Source organism: Elephantulus edwardii, unplaced genomic scaffold, assembly GCF_000299155.1.
Source record: "Elephantulus edwardii isolate Elephantulus edwardi_28Jun2011 unplaced genomic scaffold, EleEdw1.0 scaffold00045, whole genome shotgun sequence".
NCBI classification, from domain to species: Eukaryota; Metazoa; Chordata; class Mammalia; order Macroscelidea; family Macroscelididae; genus Elephantulus; species Elephantulus edwardii.
In genome coordinates this window covers 16,031,262-16,053,559 of record NW_006399795.1, presented here as the reverse complement: position 1 = coordinate 16,053,559, position 22,298 = coordinate 16,031,262, and the positions used below count along the sequence as shown (strand labels likewise).

At 45.4% G+C, this 22,298-nt stretch overlaps 1 pseudogene; it reads right to left on the bottom strand.

The window, feature by feature from the left end:
* Positions 1-22,298, bottom strand: part of LOC102845956 — a 99,503-nt pseudogene that overhangs the window by 52,615 nt on the left and 24,590 nt on the right.

The following is a 22,298-nucleotide window of genomic DNA, read 5'->3' as shown; positions in this document are numbered from 1 at the left end:
ATTGCCCATTTCATCTTTCATTTGGATTATGTGGGTTTTTTCCCCTTCTTTTGTTAGTTTGTTGATTTTATTGACCTTTTAGCAGAACCAATTCCTGGTTTTGTTGATGGTTTCAATTATTTTTCTGTTTTCTATTTCATTTATTTCTGCCTGAGTTTTTATAATTTCAGTTTTTTGGGAGGGTGTCAGGTTTTCTTGCTGTTCTTTTTCAGTTTGTTGCATATGGTTGGTTAGAGAGTCAAAGGTCATTTTTTATGTCTTTTAAAGTGTGCTTACTATTGTAAATTTACCTCTAATTACTGTTTTGGCTATTTCCCAGAGGTTTTGGTAAGTTGTGTTTTCATTGTCATTTGTTTCAAGAAACTTTAATTTTTTATTTCTTCTAGTACCCACCCATGTTCAAGCAAGGTGGTGTTCAGCTTCCAAATACATAGTTTTTTTCTTCTTTATCCACTTGTTATTAATTTCTAATTTTGTGGCTTTGTGTTCTGATCAGATGCTTTTTTTGTTTTTTAAATTATTGTTGCTTGGCTTGTGACCTAAAGTGTGATCTAGTCTGGAGAATATTCCATGAACATTCGAGAAGAAGGTATACTGCACTTTCTTTGGGTGCATTAGCCTGTATATACCTATGAGATTGAGTTGGTTTATTGTGTGGTTTAATTCTTCAGCATCTTTGTTGAGTTTCTTTCTGGAAGTTTTATCTTGAGAGTGGTGTATTGCAATCTCCAACTACTATAGTAGTGCTGTCTATTTCCTTTCATGGTTTTGTTAAAGTTTGTTTTATATATTTTGCAAGACTTACATTTGGTGCAAAGATATTTATTATTGTTATATCTTCTTGTTCTATTGACCCCTTAATCATTATGTAGTGACCTTCCTTTTCCTTTATGATGGTTTTTTCACGGAAATATATTTTATTGGAAATTAATATCACTACTCCTGCTTTTTTCTGGTTACCATTTGCTTGGTATATTTTCCCCCACCCTTTTATTTTTATTTTTAATCTTTGTTTTCCTTTTTCAGGTGTGTCTCTTGTAGACAGCATATTGATGGATTTTGTTTTTTTATCCAATCTGCTACTCTTTTTTCTCTTCAGAGATGCATTTAAACCATTTATATTCAGTGTGTTTACTGAGATTCAAGGTTTTTTTAATTTTTATTTTATTTTATTATTTTTGTGTGCGTGTACCATCAAATCAGATCTGACTGGTACAGGAGGAGATTGTCCCTCCTTCCCCGGCTGAGCATCTCGTGGATTCGAACAGTGCGCCTCTGGGATTGTAGTTGCAACTCCTTGCCACTAGGCCACCAGAGCTTCCTGAGATTCAAGGTTTTGTTGCTATCATTTTGTTGAGTTCTTTTCAGTGTTGTTGCTAGTTACTTTGGTCCATCCTGCTTTCTGTGGCACCTCTGTAAGAAGGACGTCTCTCAGTGTTTCCTGCAATGCTGGGTTTGTTTCTACGAACTCCCTTAGGTTCTGTTTTTCTGGGAATATCTTGATCTCTTCTTCATATTTGCTGGGCAATTTTGCTGGGCACACTATTCTTTGTTGATAGTTGTGCTCTTTGTGTGTCTGATATGTGTCATTCCATTATCCTCTTGCTTGCATGGTTTCTGTTGAGAAATCAGCACTTAATGTTATTTACTGTATTTATAGGTTACTCTTTGTTTCTCCCTTGTTGCTTTCAGAATTCTCTCCTTATCTTTGGATCTGGCAAATTTGACTATGATATGTCTTGATGTTTTTCTTTTGAGGTCTATTCTATATGACATTCTCTCAGCTTGTTGAATATATATTCTCTCATTCTTCATTATGCCTGGGAAATTTTCTTCTAGTAATTCTTCCACATCTTTTTTGATGCCTTTACTTGCTTCTTCCTGTTCTGGGATTCCAATGATGCACATGTTTGTTCTCTTGATGGTGTCCCACATTATTCTTAGGTTTTCTTCTTTTTCCTTCCTTTTTGATTCTGCTTTTTGTTCTAGCAGATCAGTGGTGATAATTCTATCTTCTGTCTCACTGGTTCTGTGTTCCATCTCTTCAACCCTGTTCATATGACTCTCCATTATGTTGACAGCATCTGAACATAATGGTCCTCATATTTTGGATTGTGGTTTCTTGTTTTTCTAGAGCCTCTAATGCCTCGTTTGTTTTGTCTGCATTGTTTTGGATTTTTTTGTAAGCTCCTCCTGGCTTTTGCTTGCAGTGTCCTGTAATTCTACATGTTTTCTTTCACCCATTGAAAATATTCAATCATTGTACTTTTAAAATCTGTGTCAGAAAGTTTCATTAGACTTCCTGGCTTCAGGAAATTCATTGATACTGTGTGACTTTTTTTGAGTGACATCTCACTTTGGGCTAATATACGGGGTAACATAGCCTGCTTCCTACATGACATTGCTGTGGTAGAGTTTTTCATGTCTGAGGCAATAGAAGGTTCATGATCTGAAGTCACTACTCTAGAAGAGGGTGGGCAACTACCCTGCCTGGGTTTCTCTCATTTCGATAGAGAAAATGCCTGGGGAAGCAGCCTCCTCTGTCAGACAACTGCCACAGCTAGGGTAGCCCAAGGTGCTCTGGGCTAAAGGCAGTTGATGGACTGGACATGAGAAGACACAAGGAGGAGTGCAGAGACCTGACTGGAAAACCAGGAAGCCCAGATTTTCCCTTAAAGATGAGCTCCAGCTGTGTCACTCCTTTCTGATTGAGCTTAACAGCTCCCATGTGATCCAGTCAAACAGCAGTGCCCTCCCCCCACCCCCAAAGTACTTCACTCAGGTTCCAGCATCGCTCTCAGTGCATGTCGGGAGCAGCATTCTGGGCACAGGCTGGTGGTGCTGGGACCACAGTTCTGGGTGCTGGCCAGAGATGATGGGACTGTAGTTCCAGGCTCACACTCACTCAGACTCCAGCTTTCCTGCTTGCCCTGGTGCATTGCTCCCTGGCACGTGTGTGGCATCAGCCAACAGCTCCCCAGTGTATGTGTGGCATCAGCAAGCAGCTTCCCAGTGAGGGCTGACAATTGCTTTTGACTTCTCTCACTCAAACTCCAGCTGTGCATCTTGCTGACATATCTCGTGGTTGGCTATTCTAAAGAGTAAGTGCCTCTCTGATGTTCTTGTTCACCTTATGTTTTTGTTGTTGTTAGGTGTTTTTGAGTAGGACTCACAGTGATGCTATGAACAACAGATCCAAACCTTCTCCTATCCTATGAAGTCCTCACTGTTTCAGACATACTAGAGGCCATTGCAGCAATCACTGTGTCAATCTGTTTGGTTGAGGGTTTTCTTCTCATTCACCAACCCTTTATCTTTCCAAGCATGATATCCCTCTGCAAATAGCAGCCTCTCCTAACAACATGCCCAAAGTATGTGAGACAAAGTTTTGTCATCTTTGCCTAAAATGATCACTCTGGTTTCCTCCAAATTTGTTCTTTTGGCAGTCCATGGGATATTCAATATTCTTCTCCAATACCACACTTCAAAGGCATCAATTCTCCTTCTGTTGTCCTTATTCATTGTTGAGCTCTCAGATACATAGCAAGTAACTGAAAAGACCATAGCCTGAAGCATACATACCTTAGTCCTCATACTGACATAATTGTTCTTCAGTAATTTGGAGAGTTCTCTTATTGTAGACTTTCCCAGTGTAATATGTCATCTGATTTACTGACTGCTAGTACCGAGAGTGTTGATTGTGGATCCAAGTAAGATGAAGTCATTGACAGTTTCAATCGCCATTCATCTATAGACATTGTCTATAGATCCAGAGGTGAGAGTTTTTGTTTTCTTGATGTTGAAATGTAATGCATATTGAAGGCTATAGTTTTTGATTTTCTGCTTCAAATCCTCCTCACTTTCAAAAAGCAAGGTCATATATTCTGCATAACAAAGTTTATTGATGAGTCTTCCTCCAATCCTGATACCACATTCTTTTTCATAGTCTAGCTTCTCAAAGAACATGTTCGGCATAGAGATTGAATAGGTATGGAGAGAGGATATAACCCTGACACAAACTTTTCCCAATTTTAAACCATGTAGTGTTTGCTTGTTTTGTTCTGACAATAGCTTCTGGGTCTAGGTTTTATATGAACACAATTAAGTGTTCTGAGATTCCCATTTTTCTCAATATTAGTCATAATTTGTTATGATCCATATAGTCAAATGCCTTTACATAATCAATAAAGCATCAATAGACATTCTTCTGGTATTCTTTATTTTCATCCAGGATCCATCTGACATCAGCAGAGATGAGATGGACTGGCACTTGCCCCTTGGAACCAAACAATCACATGATATTCTATATTGGGAATGAAGAACAGAGGAAGAATGGTGTTCATCTTATGTTGTTGTTAGGTGTTGTAACAACATAACAAACTCATAACAAATCTATGAACAAAAGATCTGAACCCTATTCTATCCTGTACCATCTTCACAATTTTTGATTCACAAGAGCCCATTACAGTAGTCATCATGTCAATCTACCTATTTGAAGGTCTTCCTCTTCTTTGTTGACCCTCCACACTTCCCAGCATCATGTCCTTCTGCAAGGAGTAGCACTCCTAGTAAAAAGCCCAAAGTATGTGAGGCAAAGCCTCATAATTCTTGACTCCAAAGAGCACTCAGGCTGCACTCTCTCCAAGACATATCTTGGAGATATGTCTTGTTCTCTCGGCTGTCCATAAGATGTTCAGTGCTCTTCTCCAACACCATAGTTCAAAGGTATCAATCAATTCTTTTTCTGTCATCCTTATTCCCTGTCCAGCTCTCAGGTGGATAGCAAGTAATTGGAAAGACTATGGCCTGAATCAGATGCTCCTTAGTTCTCAAACTGACACCATTGCTTTTCAATAATTTGGAGAAGATTTTCCCAGTGCAATGCATCTCCTTATTTCCTGACTGCTGGTACCAAGAATGCTAACTATGGATCTAAGCAAGATAATGGTGTTGACAGTTTCAATCTCCTTTCCATTCATCATGATGGTGGCTATTGGTCCAGTGGTAAGAATTTCTGTTTTCTTGACATTGAGATGCAATCTATACTGAAGGCTGCATTCATTGATCTTCTGCAACAAGTGCTTCAAGTCCTCCTCACTGTCAGCAAGCAAGGTTGTGTCATCTGCGTAACACAGGTTATTTATGAGTCCCCCTCTAATCTTGATGCCACACTCCTCTTCATAGAGTCCAGCTTCTCAGATAATTGGATCAGCAAACAGATTGAATAGATATGGAGAGAGACTACAACACTGACACACTCCCTCTCAAATTTTAAACCATGCAGTGTTCCCCTGCTCTGTTCACATGACACCCTCCTGGTCCAGGTCTACGTTTTGCATGAGCACAATTAAGTGCTCTGGAACTCCCATTTTTCTCAGTGTGAGCCACAACTTGTTACTATCCACACAGTCAAATGCCTTTGCATAGTTAATAAAACACAAATAGACATTCTTCTGGTTTCAGCTAGGATCCATTTGACAAAGATATCCCTGGTGCCATGGCCTCTTCTAAGTCCTGCTGGAACTTCTGGCAGTTCTCTAACTACATAATGTTTTAACAATTTTTAAATGATCTTTAGCAGTATTTTGCTTGCATGTGGTTTTATTTGAAAGCTGGGTGCCAACTGAGCATTTTTAATTTTGTTAACAAACAACCAAATGTAAGCTGATTTGCTGTTTCTGATTTCATTAACAATCAGCTGTAGTCTGGAAGCCTCTTGTTTAAGCAATCAGGATCTGGTGGGTGGTCTTTGTATTTAAAAATAGATTGGATCCTTGGGCCTGGTGTTGTGTTTGAGGAGAACATTATTCTAAGTGGTACAGCACTTGTCTGTTAGTTTGCTGCACTGCAATAATTTAGGGTTGCTGTGAGACTGAAATTTGTGCCACTGGTGTGTCAAATACCATTTGGAATATTCACAGTGGACAGGTTTTGGTGAAGCTCCCTAATTAAGACAGACTAAGAAACAGGATGAGCCACCTGCTTCCTAAATAACAGGACTTTGAAAATCCTATGAACACTAAAGAAAGAGGATAATTATACTAATGTAGTGGTAAAGCCCAGAATGGAAGTCAGTTGAAATGAGGATAAACAATAACAAACATCGTTTAATAATTGGAACATGGAATGTACATAGCTTGAATATTGGAAAACTGGAACTTGTTAAAAATGAAATGGAACAAATGAATACTGACATACTAGGCATTAGTGAGATGAGATGGACCAGCTTTGGCCATTTTGAATCAGATGATTATATAGTATATGCAAAGAATGAAAAACAGAAGAATGGTGTTGCCTTCATAGTAAAAATGTCAGTTTCAAGTTCTATCCTGAAATACAATATGGTGGGTGATAGGATAATATCAATACACATACAAGGAAGACCCATTAACACGACTGTTATTCAAATAGATGCTCCTACATCTAGAGCCAAAGAGGAAGAAATTGAGAATTTTTACCAAATCTTGCAGCCCAAAACTGACCAAACATGCAATCAAGACGCATTAATGATACTTGGTTCACCTTATAAGTTCTTACAAACTTTTAAGATCTCAATCACTAATCAGTAAAGTGGAATGGTAGAACATTGCCTTTGTGGACTCTGTTGTGCCAGTTGACCCAGATATCTTCCAAAACTATGGTCTTGAGGTCCTAGAACTAGCAACTATTTCTCTTGGGTGTCTGGTTATGATTAAGATTATATAGCTTTGCTCTCTGTTGGTCCTACTATATAATAAAATGTTTTTCTTTTTGCTAAAGAAAAGAAATCCAAATGCATAAATAATCATAAATGTAGTCAGATTTAATCCTTCACTTAAATGAAAGGGACTAGAAGACTGAAGAAGAAAGACAAATAAAGGATTTTTTCCCTCAGGAGTAAAGGCAAATATAGATTGAAAAGTTATGGAGATAGGACACAACCCTTTCCAATTTTGAAGCATGCAGGGTTTCCTTGCTCTGTTCTGATGACTGCCTCCTGGTCCAAGTATAAGTTTCATATTAGCATGCTCAAGTGTTCTGAGATTCCCATTCTTCTCAGAGTTAGCCACAGTTTGTTGTGATCCACACAGTCAAATGCCTTTGCATAATCAATGAAACACAGATAAACATTCCTCTGGTACTCCCTGCTTTCAGCTAAGATCCATCTAACATTAGCTACAATATCCCTAGGACCATGACCCCTTCTAAACCCAGCCTGCATTTCTGGCAGTTCTCTGTTGATGTACTAGTCCAGTCATTTTTGGATAAACTTCAGTAGAATCTTCCTTGCATGTGATATTAACAATATTGTTTGATAATTTCCACTCTCTGTTGGAGCACCTTTCTCTGGAATGGGAACATATATAGCTATCTTCCAGTCAGTTGGCCAAGTGGTTATCAGGATGGGCTGTATGAGGAGAAATGTGGCATCAGGATTGGAGGAAGATTCATCAACAATCTAAGTTATGCAGACGATACAACTCTGCTTTCTGAAACTGAGGAGGACCTGAAGTGCTTGCTGCAGAAGGTCAAGGACTGCAGCTCCAATACAGATTGTGGTTCAATATCAAGAAAACAAAGATTCTCACCACTGGGCCAATTGGCAGCATCATGATAGATGATGAAGAGATTGAGATTGTTAACAGCTTTAGTTTGCTTGGCTCCACAATCAACACTCTTGGCACTAGCAGCCAGGAAATGAAAAGAAGTATTGTGATGGGAAAATCTGCTGTTAGAGACCTCTCCAAAGTACTGAAGAGCAGTAATGTCACTCTGGAGACTAAGGTGTGCCTGATACAGGCCATGGTCTTTGCAATCACTTGTTATGTGTCAGAGAGCTGGACAATGACTAGGGATGATAGAAGGTGAATTGATGTCTTTGAGCTATGGTGTTGGAGAAGAGTATTGAATATACCATGGACTGCTAAGGGAATGAACAGGCTTATCCTAGGGAGGGTTAAACTAGGCTGCTCCTTGGAGGCAAGGATTCTAAGGCTTAGGCTCACATACTTTGGACATGTTTCAAGGAGGGACCAGTCCTTGGAGAGGTACGTCATGCTTGGGAGGGAGGGAGGAACAGTGCAGGAGAGGAAGACCCTCGATGAAATGGATTGATTCAGTGACTGGGGTAATGGGGGTAGATGTGTCTGAGACGGTGAGGTTGGGACAGGATAGAGTGGAGTTTAGGGCTGTTGTACATAGGATCGCTATGAGTCACAGGCGACTCAACAGCACATAACAACAACAATAATGAAGGCAGAATTCTAAGGAGCAGAAGAAAAGAGACACACTTCCAAAATAAAGATCATTTGATAAAAATGAGGGAAAAAGAAGAAGAAAACACTAAAGAGTCATAAAGAAAATCACAAGCTTTTTTTTAAATCAGCAAAGAAAATCCAACATACCTATGTATATAAAACCCCCCTCAAACTCATTGCTGTAGACTCAGAACTGACTCATAGCTGGTGAGGAACAGCATGGGAGGAGTCTGCTCATCTTTTTCCTGAAAAGCAGCTGGTGGATTTGAACCACTCTTTGTAAACCAATCTTTGGGTTGACATTGCAACTCCTTACCCACTCAGGTAAGATTTGTTCAGTGCCAGGAAAAATGTGCCTAACATGAGCAAGATGAAAACGAACAATAAAGATAAATAATCTTCAGCGGTCAGGCAAAAAGCTCAAACAAAATATAAGGGGGAAAAGTGAGCTGGTCTCAACTTTAATACAAGAACTGTAGAAGAGTAACAACTACTAAATCATCAAGGAAATTTTGTGACAAGCTGTCATTCAAGTATGAAGATGGTAGAGAAAAGATTCTAAACATTAAGGAACTTTGGAATTACCACTGTCATGTGCACTTTTGGAGAGAATTCAGCTAGGGATAATAGGATTCACTCAATTTGGGCAGATAAACATAGTCAAAGGTTTAGTCATGTATTTGACACTAGATATATTTAACAGCAAAACAGAGACAAAAACATATATTGACTTGGGTGATAGACCAGAATATAATTGTTATTCATGACAATGCAGAAATTATATCAAAGGCAGCAGCATTTTAATAGGAGTAATTGATGTGATGGGCATAGCCAACAGTCCCCTTGTCCCTCTGGAGCCCAAGCCCGTCCCTCTTACTCAATGTGGATAAAATCTCTGAGGTGTTCCTCCACACCCACTAGCTTGCAGTAGTTAATTGCATAGGTGGTGTTTATCAACGTGATCTTTTTCTTGTACACTTTGCCAACATCAAAGTCCTAGAAATATCAGAGGATACATGTCAGAGAAAAGTGGCAGCTGTCAACATTTTCCACAAGATGACTCTCTTCTGTGCAGATTTCAAGCATGTGTTAAACAGCAAACAGGAGGGAGAAAAACTTTAGTGATGACAAATGAGTGACCAGCTTTCTACAAGCTAGCAGGACCCCATCCATAGTTTCCAGGGAAAGGCTTTCACTTCAATCAAGAAGGACTTCCCTCCATTTCCCGGGGTACGTGAAGAGCAGGACAAGGAGGTGGCCTGTCCTCTAAGAGCCTGCATCACCCGAGGCAGGGGTGGCTTCTACAGGGACCAAGGGGCCAGTGTTGAGAAGGTAAGCCTTGGACAAGCTAGGCTGCAGGGCTGATTCCACCAGATGTACCAGGAGTCAAGTAAAATCCAGGGAATCCACTAGATGATTCTACAAAACTGGATAAGTGTAATCACATGAACACAACCTCCTTCATCTGCCACCGTGTATTTGCTGAAATCCATCTTTCCGGGACTCACATCGTATGAAGCAAAATCTGGTCAACCAGAGCCAGTCTTGCCTCCTAGAGACTCAGCATTGCCACTAAGGGGTGTGTACAGTTTGAGGGGCTGACGTGATGCCACTCTGAGCGTGCACTTTTGGGGCCCTTTTGGGGCCCTCTGATGGTTGCCCCTTCTCATACTCAGCTTTCCTTGGATGGCAGGTCCCCATCCTGACCCCAAGCCCCTGCCACTTGAGCAAGACTCCTGGGCACTGGGGTTAGGCACCAGCTGTAGGATGGTGTGGAAGGACTCCTTCACTGCCAGTGCTGCTCTGAAGGCCGAGGCTTACCTTGAAATGGACGAGCTCAGGCTTGCTGTTGAAGGGACGACCTTTGAACTCACGCCCAGACACCACCTGCTTCTGAACCAACCCACTCTTCAGCCGCTCTGTACTGTGGGCCAGGATGTCCTTGTTCATCTTGGTCTCACCTATGTGCTTCCGGTCCATGTCCTCCTTGGGCTCCTTGTTCACAGACACAGATGGACACAGCTCATTGGCTGCAGCCTCTCTGTGAGACGATGAGAAATAGCTTGGGGGTGACAGAGTAGGTCAGATAGAGAGATAGACTTCCAGATGGAGTTGGAGCCGTAAGAGAGCATAATTTTAAAACTTTAGAAAACCCTGCCTAAATTTCTGTCCACAAACACAACAGGGAAAATAAAAGGGGGGTGAGGGAGTGAAGGGAATGAAAATAGAGATGTTCCCAATTCAGAAAGAGTTCTGTGAAAGTAAGGAGGGGATTTTTTCCAGTTTCCAGAAAGTTCTATAGGAAGCACTATTTTTCAGGAACCATGGCAGCTTGGCTACGAGGAGGGGGCAGCTAGCAGTAGCTTGTATGTAGAGGGTGGCCAGTGGGAGATGCGTGGCACAGCTGGAGGAGGAAGCACATGGTCACTGGGCATGAGTCAGGCCCCAGTGGCCCCATGGACAGAGAGGATTGTGGTAAGTGGAGTGCTAAGAGGAGTCACTCATAGCGGAGCTCAGCTGTGAGGGGTTCAAGAAGCAGGTGTCACCTGGTATGGCTTGTAGTCCTCATTCCAGAGGCCTGAGATTTCTGGCTCTGCAAGCGTTTCCTCCAGATTGGTGAAGGTGGAGGGATTGGTCTGTACGGACTCGCTGGAGAAGCCATGCAGTAGCTGTGGGCCTTTGGGGTACGGCAAGCTCTCAGCATCCTACAATCAGGGGCAGAGATAGCACAGCACTTAGGACAGCCCAGGAGCTCCCCAACCCTGTGCTGGTGCCCAGGTGTTCTCTGGACCAGGCTTTTCCAGGCTAGGTAGGGCAGGAGGGGCGGGCAGGATTCCACTTCTTATTCTGAAAAGACTGTGCTCCCTGTTACAGAACTGACAGATCTAAGTGACAGTTAAGGAGAAGGTGAAAGCTCTCCAGGCCACTTGGCTTCCAGTTCCTTTATTTTTTACATGAGATGTTGGCAAAGACAGTCTTGTAACTTACTCCACTTAAAATATAAATTTAAATCTTCACAACCTTGTTTGCTGAAACTGAGGAGAAACTGAAGTGCTTGCTTCAGAAGGCCAAGGACTGTAGTCTTCAATATGGATTGAAGATCAATATCAAGAAGACAAAGTTTCTCACCACTGAGCCAACTGGCAGCACCACGATGGACGGAGAAGAGATTGAGGTTGTTAATAATTACAGCTTGCTCAGCTCCACAATCAATACTCTTGGTGCCAGCAGTCAGGAAATCAAGACAAATTGCAATAGGAAAAGCTGCTGTCAGGGACCTCCCCAGAGTGGTAAGGAGCAACGATGTCCATCTAGAGACTAAACTGCGCTTGATTCAGGCCATGGTCTACACAATTACTTGTTATGCATCAAAGAGCTGGACAATGACTAAGGATAAAAGAGGAAGAACTGATGGCTTTGAGCTGTGGTGCAGGAGAAGAGTCTTGAACATTTCATGGCCCAACAAGAAAACAAACTGGTCTGTCTTGGAGAGGGTGAAACTAACTTTCTCCTTGGAGGCTAGGATTTTGAAGTTCTGTTCCACGTACTTTGAGTACATAGCCAGGAAGGACTAGTCCTTGGAGAACGACATCATGCTCAGAAGGGTTGAGAGACAGAGCAGGAGAGGAAGACCCCAGATGAGATGGATTGACACAGTAAGTGAAGCAATGGGGATAAGTGTGTTGGAGTCAGTGAGACTGGCTCAGGACAGGTCAGGCTTCAGAGCTGTTGTACATAGGTTCACTATGAGTCACAGGCGACTTGACAGCACATAACAACAATAACATACAACATTTAATACTTTCTTCAGTGATCACACAAATCTATAAGATAAACCTATTTTAGTTCACAAAATGCTTCTTTTACAAAGTGCTTTGGTTGTTGGCACTGCACTGCCTCCAATCTCGATCCTTCCCTAGAGGGAGCTTGGTTGCATTCAGCAGTTGACCCGGGGGCAGCTGTGATGCCTCCTGAGACTAGTTTCTCATCCTGGGCTTCCTTTCTCAGCTAATCGGGAGAGAGCCTGACTTTGTGGGCTACAGGAGAAGTGGGAACACACTGGTGAGCCTGTCTCCTGAAGGAGAGGCATGAAATGGGGGCCAGAGGGTGGTGTTGCTGAGGGCAAGAAATTGTGCCCCCTGAACCCTGACAGCCTGAGTACAGGATTACAGGAATGCTGGGTTGAGTGGGTGGCAGCGGGGGCTCCTCAGCGACAGCTAAGGAAGACACTGAGGGTGGAGGAAAAGCCAGTCAACAGAATGGATGGGAAGGCTCAGGCAGGGGCCGGGGAGAGAGGAAAGCACCATTTGAAAGAATCAGCAGCCAAGTGAAGAGACTGGGGGACAAGTGAAAGGAATGAAATGGGGCTTTTCCAGAGCCTGTGGCTTTAAACTTTCTTTAGGGCTGAATCCCCACTCAGAAGTAGAAGCCAAAAGGTCCAGCTCAGGAGTATGGCGAGGTCAGTGAGAAATCAACAATACCCACAACCCTGCCCTACAGTGGATGACAATGGAGACAGAGCAGGCCCATGGGACCAAGGCCAGAGAGAAGGAAGAGGAGAAAGGGCAGGGGCCAGAGGAAAGGAGAGGTGGGAGAGATAAGAAAGGGGAAGAGAAGAGAGATGGAAGGAAGGAGGCAAAAGGGGGGAAGAAAGGGGAAAGGAGAGATTACATGGAGGGAAGAGGAAGGAGGTTAGGCAGGAGTGGCCAGCATATATATTATGTTCACAACTCTCCCTTGACGAGGTCACCTTCACCCCCAGCCCAGCCCTGCTGCCCAGCCAGGAGTCAGGTAATAAGGTGAGAATCCATCTTGTTGAGGGGCTGCTCAAGAAAGGCCCCGCTTTGGGGGGGGAGGGCACACCAGATCAGATCAGGAAGAAACTATATCCTACAGGGATGCCACAGCTGAGGGAACCATGTGTCAGGCAAACCAACAGGCAGTTAGGGAAGAACTGCTTGTGGGGGACCAGGACCCCTATCTGGTGGCCTTGGCCCCTGACTCCTTAGCTGATATCAGGAGGGCACAGCTCCAGGCAGTGGCTTATCTGGGCAGGAGTGACAGACGCTTCTGTGACAGCTGTGGCCTCTGCCTTCTGACCTTCAGAGGGGACCGAGGGCAGCACTCTGCAGCTTTAATTAAGTTGAAAGTGTACTTGAATAGGAGATGCCCTGGTGGGCATGTTGTTATGTGCCTTAAAGTCAATTCTGACTCAGCGACCCACAGTGCAACAGATCTAAACCCTGCCCAGCTGTGCACATCTTCACAATCTCCACCTCCTTAATAAGTCCATTGTTGCAGTCACTGTGTCAATCCGTCTCACCGAAGGTCTCCCACTCCTCTGGTCCTCCACCTTTCTGAGCATGGTTTTCCTGACAACATGCTTCAACTATGTGCATGGGCATTATTATTGTTATGTGCCATTGAGTCGCATAGCAACATGGAAATAAATACACAGATAAATATTGGCATTCTAAACCCTCTCCTTAACCTGTCTGATTTAGGTGTGAACGGTGACCAGCAAACCATTCCAGCAGTTCCCGAGTCCTGAGGTAGTTTGACTAACTTGTCAGTGACTGATTTTTTTTGTGTGTTGCGTTGGCTGACAGCAGGGGGCGCCCCGAGCTAGGGCTGGGTGGAGCGTGCTTGAAACCCTGGCTGGCAGGGGAAAGGCACTTCTCTCCAGTGTTTGCATTCACTTCTCAGCCATGAAGTGTGTGACTATAGGCGCAGCCTCTGGTGTCTCACCAGCCCAGTCTTACCAGGCCACAAGCAGTCAGGCTCCACCTCTGAGGGGTCAGGGCTGCAGACCATCAGCTCCTGTGTGATAGTGGAAGGCTGGTGCTGGAGGAAAGAGCCTGGGGCTCTGTCCTGTAAACATTCCTACAACCCACCTTGGAAAGTGTGGGCTGAGGGCAAAGCAAGCTTTGCAGAAGACTCTGGAGGACCTTCATAGGCAGGAGGTCATCCAAAACAGTTAGGGACAGTCCTTGGGGAGGACATGAGGGAGAGCTATGGAGAAGGGGTAAGAAGGTCGCTGGGCAGTGGGAACATGGTGGGGACAGGGGAAGATGTAACCTCTGAGGTGCGATGGCTTTGTTTTTCCTCAGGAGGTTATACAGTGATGTGGATATGGATCCCTAATGTCCCTTCTACCCCACGTGCCCAGAGTGGTGTGGATGGGGATGAAAGGATGTCGAGCTCACCGGCACGGGCTCCGTGGTCTTCTGGCCCTCAAGGACCTTGGCCACATAGCTCCAGCTCTTGTCCCTTAGCGTGAGCTGATTTGAGGTCTGGGCAGGGGGCAGTGGTCTCCTCCTCCTGTTTTCCTCCTTCATCTCCTTCCAAAGGCGGTTCACGATTTCCAGACGCTTCTGCTTCTGCTCCTCCTCAAAGGCCCTGGAAGAGGATGGGCCTCAGAGGGGAGCAAGTGGACACTGTCCTGGTGTGGGATAGGGCTCAGGCTCAGCCCTGCTCTGGGGGTGAGAACAGCGCAGTCCTGAACCCAGCCTCCTCTGGGAGGCAGGAGGAGGGAGCCCGACCCCCTTGTGCAGTCCTGTCTAGTCTGGCCCAGCTGGCCCAGTTTCCACAATAAACCTCAGCCCCTCAGGAGCTCCTCTTCCCTCCAGCTTCCAGGTTAAGACACACTGAAGGCAGATGCAGGCCTGAGGCTATTCCCTTACTCATTTATTCATTTCTTTGCCTGTTCCAACTGCTCCTTGTTGGCTACTTCTGATGTGCTAGGCCTGTAACCGGCAGAGGGACTTGGGTATGTTAGAGCTGACCATCCCCATGGTGGGCAGGGGGACAGGTGACTGCAGAAGGGCCAGAGCGTCTGTAGTGTTGACATGCCTGTGGACACACTGAGACTCTGTGACTGCCAGGCGACACACCTGCCCCGACCGAGGAAGGTTGAGGGGAGCACTCCTGGTGAGGGCAGCCTCAGGTGGAGACACCTTGCAGAGTGGCCTGGGCTGCCGGACATCATCAGAGCAGGGCAAAAGTGAGAAAGGGGTCTGAGGGGCAGAAGCATGCAAAGGGGCCTCCTGGAAACCCTGCTCAAATCCCGCAAGCCCATGTGTGGGCAGTGGAGGGTACAGAAAGCAGGGTCTCGCAGGAACGGGGAGTGGGCCAGGTTGAGTCTGGGCTGACATCAGTTTCTGTACCCTCAGTCCCAAAGTGGGGGTCCAGGAAGAGAAAGTTCCTCATCTCCCTCCATGCTGCTTTCTGCCCACCCTCACCGTTTCTGGGCCTCCAACTCCTGGCACCGGCGCTGATGGACAAGCTGTTTGAATGCATCCCCGCCTTGGGCCTGAATCGCTTCCTTCTCGACCTGGGCCTTCTGCGCAGCCACCTCAGCTTGAGACTGGGCCCAGGCCTGAAACTTCCGGAGTGTTTCCTTGAAAACGGAGGACCCAGTTGTCATGGCATTCGCACATGTATGTGCATGAACATATAGGTATATACCCATCCACCCACCATGTGAATACATGCACCAGTGTACAGGCACACACATGGTGCATACACATGAGCACACACATGTATACCATGTGCACACACACACACCAGTGCAAGGCACACACATGTGTACATAGGTACATACATGTGTGCGCACACACACGAACTTTGTTTTGAACCACCACCAGCACCATGACCACCACTGCCAAAGAGTCAGCTCCCATTCCTAACGAACAGCCCTTGGGTTTCTGAGGCCGTGGATCTTTCATGGGGGGAGTCTGCTCATCTCTTCAAAGGACCACACACATAACACGCTACGCCCCCAGAGCTTTTTCTTTGGAACAGGTATCCTTAAACTGATCCTGACATAGATGCCTGTGGTGGACTGTTTGTGCATAACACTAATGCAGCCATCCCTCAATCCATTATTCACCTGAGACCATGAGCCTTGGCTCTGACCCTGATCCTGCCCTTTCCCGAGTTGGGAACCTGCAGGGGCATCCTGAACACAGGCCGTCTCTGCATCTCTGCGAGCTGCTCTGGTTCTCTGCTGTCCCTTCCCACTGCTGCCAAGGCTCTGTCCCTTGCAGATACTCCCTTGCTGCGTTTCCCTTCCCTTCTTGCCTCGGAGTCTTTGCAGACGCTGTTCCCGTTCGCTCCCCCTTACTTCCCAATTCTTTCCTCAGTGCGCAAAGTCTCCAGGAGCATCTGGATGCGGGTAAGCATGTGGGCACGTGGGTGGGCGGTGCAAGGGGGTGGGCCGGGGGTCGGGAGGGGAAGCTCCTACCCGGTTTGCCGTGATGTTGTTCTTCAGTGACAGCACTGCGTCCATGCGCCTCTTCAGGTGTTCACGTGACTCCATCTCCTCTTTCTGCTCCTGCTCTCGGACTCTGGGAGAAGGAAGTGGTTCTCACGGGGTTTGCACCAAGTTGTGCAGGTAGGATGGTCACTACAGAGTGGGAAGGGCCCTTGGGGGACAGTTATCACTACCAGGAAGGTATAACATGACCACAGGGAAAAAGAGAAGAAAACACCGTGGGTGGGTGAGGAACTCTGGTGGCACAGTGCATTATGTGTTGGACTACCAGAGCCAAAAGGTTGGTGGTTCAAATATATGTGCTGCTCGTGAAGGAGAAAGCTGGATGGTCTTGTCGGGTAAGGATTTACAGCCTTGGAAACACTATGGCTGTTCCTTATGAATAGGAGTTGACTCTTTGGCAGTCGTGGTCATGGTGCTGGTGTTGGTTCAAAAGAAAGTCCATGTGTGTGTGCACACATGCAAGTATCTATGTACACATGTGTGTGCCTGTGCACCGGTGCATGTATACACATGGTGGGCACGTGTGTGCTCATATGTATGTGCCGTGTATGTGCCTGTACACTGGTCAGAACTGACTCGATAGCACTGGGGCTTTTGCTCTGTTTTTGTGGGTGAACGGCAGCTCACATGGAAAAATGACTTAAAAAAAAAAGAAAGAAAAATGACTTAAAACATGTTTTTTTCTAGACTCTAAATGCTCCTTCCATCTTTTGGCCCTCTCCTGAAAAGAAACAGATAAGCAACTCAAAACTAAAAATACAGACTCCCTGCTCTCTGATAATGTTGATCTAATAACAGAGTCAGGGAACTTGAGGACAAAAGCAAGTGAACCCCACTTCTCCTGTCTCCCCACAGGTACTGGCAGGGCAGGGTCTGGGGAGACACCGGCACCTGCCCAGGGAGGCCTTAAGGAATTTGACTGCAATCCGGTGGTTCTTCTGGGCGTCTTCCACCAGCTTCTGGTGCCGCAGCCCATGTTCCTTTTGGGTGTGCACGAATTTCCTGCAGGGACGTGGAGGAAAGCGGAAACCGGAAGTCAGTAACGGCTTGTGGTGCATCTGCTCAGAGGCCTCTTGCTGCTGTAACAAGTGCCTGAGGAGCTACTGCCAATCTGGGCTCACGGGAGCCGCTTGCTCACACTTTAGCCTCCATCCTGTACTTAACGCTGAGGGCCGCTGGGTAGGGGCTAGCGGGCTGTCCCCAGGCAAAGCTGGTACCAAGGGCAACAGAATCCTCAGCAAGTCCCACTGGGGTTTTGGAAGCCAAGGAACTTAGGTGTGGGGATCTGGGAAGGACCAGCAGAGATGGAAGACTGAGATGAGGAGAGTGTGGTGAAGCATCTATGTCCAGGTTCAGTCCAACAAAAAGTGACAGAAAGCTGTGGGATGTGTCAGATAAACAGATGAAGGTGGGCCAGGGAAGTATACAAGGATGGGAACAAGGCATATGTCGGGTGGGGTGGACCAGGGAGGGTGAAGCAGGGAGGAAAGTGGTGCATCAATGACTGGAGATGCTGTGTTCGATGCCTGTGAATTCAGCATAGACCAGTTTGCAAGTGGCCAAGATGCTAGTAGATTTATCTGGGCTAGAGGAGTAAGAGGTGCTTGGACAGGGGCTATCCTAGGAGAATGGTGGGAAGGACAGAGGCGAGGACCCCTGTGGGGAATCAACAGAAGCAGAGAGGCAGCTTGTTACTGGCAGGCTGCCCTGAAGGGCAGGGGGTGAACCGTCTGTGCAGGCCGAGTGCAATGGGCACACACGGGGCTTGCACTGTAGGCTGGCTGGGTCCTACTCACCGGATCCTCAGTAACCGATTCCGCTGGGCCTTCCCGTGGGCAGCCTTCTCCTCATGGAGGCGCTGGGCTGCCTGCAACTGGAGGTGCCTCCTTGTGGCGTCCTCCTCTTCTTCAAGGGCCTTCCGGTCAGCATCTACTTGCCCCTCCAGGACCTCAATGTGCCACATGGCATTCCTTGAAAGCCAGAGATGCTTGTCATTCATGTAAACAAAGGGCTTAGCCAGAATGCTGTTATCTTGGGGCTGAGGGCTGGGGTGAGGTCTACTGTGGAAGGTTAGTTTAGGGAACCTGCACTCCACCTTCATCCTCCGGTCTGCAAACACTTTAAGGGCAAATGGGCTCCACTGATGAATTGGCTTCCTTTTCCTCCCACAGATCCATCCATTTCCAGCGCCAGAAAGTCCACCATCATATGCATGGAATCCAGCTTCTGTCTGGCTCTGCCACCTTTCCTTTGGCCACAATTAATATCCCCCTATTCCTACCTGCCAGGACTGACCCATCAAACCATGACCATCCATACATTTGCTGGCCTGAGGGCAGCACTCAGTGATGTGATCTGTGATCACTTTCTACTGGTCTTAGGGTCACAGGAACTAATGAACTAAGACCAAGGGCCCCTTCTGCCAGTGTCCCCTGTTTGTCTATCCAGTGACCCAGGAAGCACATGGCACTGGAGGCTCCTGTTACAAGTCAGGGACATTCCAGGTGTGTTGAGCCCCCTAAGGGAGCCTTGTGCTGGGCTGAGAGCGCTCTCTCTCTCTGAAGTCTGTCTGCGAGCTGTCTCCCAAGCATGCCCTGCAGCATCCTCTTCCAACAACATGCTTAAACTGGCTGCGCAAGAATTCCCACCAACTGGTGGAAACAAGCCAGCAGGCTTGGAGGAGAAACAATCTGCCAGAGGGGGCCCCTCAAAGGTGGGAACCCACAATGAGTTTGGGTGGAGAGCTTCTGAAGTCATCTCCTCCTTTCCTGAGGAAATGTCCCAAATGCCTTGTTTTTCTGCTAGAGAGTCTCAGTGGTTGATAAAGAGGAGTCCTGGTGGCACAGCAGTTAAGCATTTGGCTGCTTACCAAAAGTTTGGTGGTTTGACTAAACCAATGGCACTTTGGGAGAATGATGTGACCATCTGCTTCCGGTAAGACTACAGCCTTGGAAACCACAGAGACGTTTCTGTTGTGTCCTTTGGGGTCAGTGTGAGTTGTATTCAATGCAGTGGCAACAGGAAAAAAAAAACCAAGCCACGTGTCACAGCATCTATTTTGATTGCAGCAAGAAACTGCACTGCAATCCTAAAGGCACGTGTTTCAAGGCCACTGGCTGCTCTATGGGTGAAGGAAGGGAAATTTCCTCTCGTGGTATTTCCTGCCTCAGAAAACGCACTGGAGGGTCAGCTATGAGTCGATTCTGACTTGATGGCATACAACAACAAGAACAACAAAAATCTTTATGGGAGCAGATTCCTAGGTCTTTATCTCACAGAGCAGCTTATGACTCAGAAATACTAGCCTTCTGCTTTTTAGTGCTGTCGAGTTATAACAGACTCATAGCTGACCCTCCAGCAGGTTTTCAGAGGCTGTAAACTGTATGGGAGGAGACTTGCCATCTTTTATCCGCAGCTGGTGGATTCGAACCACAGCCTTTTGGGTTTGGGTAGCAGCTGAGCCCTTCAAGTACTAACCACTAGGGGGCCTTTTAGGTTTTTACTAGACATTCCTGATCATGTAAAAGAGCATTTTCATCAATTCCTATTTTGTGAAGAATTTGTTGCTGGTTCCCCTGACCCCCTGCCCCGAAGGAATTTACCTTAGGGGGTAGTGAATCTAGGCTAACTGGGGTAATGACTTGGAAAGAATCCTATCAAGAATGATTGCACTATTTGAAGCATGTGGGCAATGTCACGGAGTTTAAACATTTGAAATTGAAATTGCTGAGACAGTGTATGCTTCATGTACACTTTTACTACAATAAAAACAAAAAGCAGTGGGGAGTTCTGGTGGCCTAGTGACAAGAAGCTGCGCTACAATCCTGAAGGCACATGGTTCAAATACACAAGATCCCCCACTGGAGGAGGGCAAGTCAGATCTGAACCGACAATATACAACAAGGAAAAAAAAAAGCACTTTAAAAAAGCTTTTAAAAAATTTTCATCTCCTGATTAAAATAACTATGAGATATCATCTCACTCCTGTAACAGTAGAAAAATTCAACAAAGCAGCAAACAACAAATGCTGGCGAGGATGTGGAGAAACTGGAAGCCTTATTCACTGTTGATGGAAGTGTAAAATGGTGCAAACACTGTGGAAGGCTGTATGGTGCTTTTGCATAAAGTGGGAAATAGAAATACCATTTGAGCCAGCAATTGCACTACTGGGAATATACCCTAAAGAAACCAGAACTGCCATCCAAACAGATATATCACCTATGTTTATTTATTGCTGCACTGTTGACAATAGCAAAGAGATGGAAGCAACCAAAATGCCCACCAACGAATGAATGGACAGAGAAGCTGTGGTATATTCACACAATGGAATAATACGCAGCACTGAAAAATCAAGGAACTAATAAAATATTATACAAAATGGGTGACCCTGGAGGACATTATTCTGTGTGAAATATCTCAGTCACAAAAGGACAAATACTGAATAATGCCACTGTTATAAAACAGGACTGACATAGGGGTTGACTGGAAACTAAGAAAAGAGGGGATAAATTATGAACACTGCATTGGAATAGATGAGGGAAAGAACTGTTTAAAAGCAATATATGACCAGCTATTATTTGCACGATAACAATCCAGAATAAGAGGTGCATAGCAAAGTGGACTTGGGAGTGGGGGGATAGAGGAAACTGTGCAACAATGAAAGAATCTTTTTAAAGAGAAAAGTGAACTGAGGGGTAGGGAGGAAAATGTTCAACAATGAATGAATGGAAATCCAAGTTTTCGGTAAACCTTTTTTAAAGTATTAGTAAAAAAATTAAAAAAGCTTTTTTTACACCTTGAAGGAATGAGTTGTCAGGGACGAGGACTTAAACCACAGTCTTTAGGGACATCAAGGTTAATTAGAACAATATAGTATACACACACACACACTCTCTAAATGTTGTATATCCTACTTTGATGAGTATCGACTGTGATCTTAAAAGTTTGTGAGTCACACCCATGTTTATCACATCTTTGTTCACAGTAGCAAATAGTTGGAAACAACCCAAGTGCCTATCAACAAACGAATGGATAGAGAGGCTGTGGTATATTCACACAATGGAATACTATACTACAATGGAATACTACACTCCATTGAAAAACAAGGAACTGATGAAATATATACGAAATGGGTGACCCTGGAGGACATTATACTGAGTGAACTATCTCAGTCACAAAGGACAAATACTGCATGGTGCCACTGTTGTAAAATGAGACTGACATCAGGGTTGGAGGGAGACTGAGAAAGATGGGATAAATTATCTATGTTGTTGTTGTTATGTATTGTCGAGTCGCTTGTGACTCATAGCGACCCAATGTACAACAGCCTTAACTCTGCTCTGTCCTGTGCCAATATTACTGCTTCTGACACACCTACCCCGATTACTCCAGTCACTGAATTAATCCACCTCATAGGGTCTTCCTCTCCTGTACTGTCCCTCCACCCTCCAAAGCATGACATCCCTCTCCAAGGACCAGTCCCCTCCTTGCAACATATCCCAAGTATGTCAGACAAAGCCTCAGAATCTTTGCCTCCAAGGAACAGCCTGGTTTAACCCTCTCCAAGATGAATGTGTTTATTTTCTTAGCAGTCCATGGTACATTTAATACCTTCTATCCTCCCTAGTCATTGTCCAACTCTCTGTTGCATAGCAAGTGATTGCAAAGACCATGGTCTGTATCAGGCACACCTTAGTCTCTAGAGTGACACCCTTGCTCTTCAGCACCCTGGAGAGGTCCCTAACAGCAGACTTTCCCATTGCAATATGTCTTTTAATTTCCTG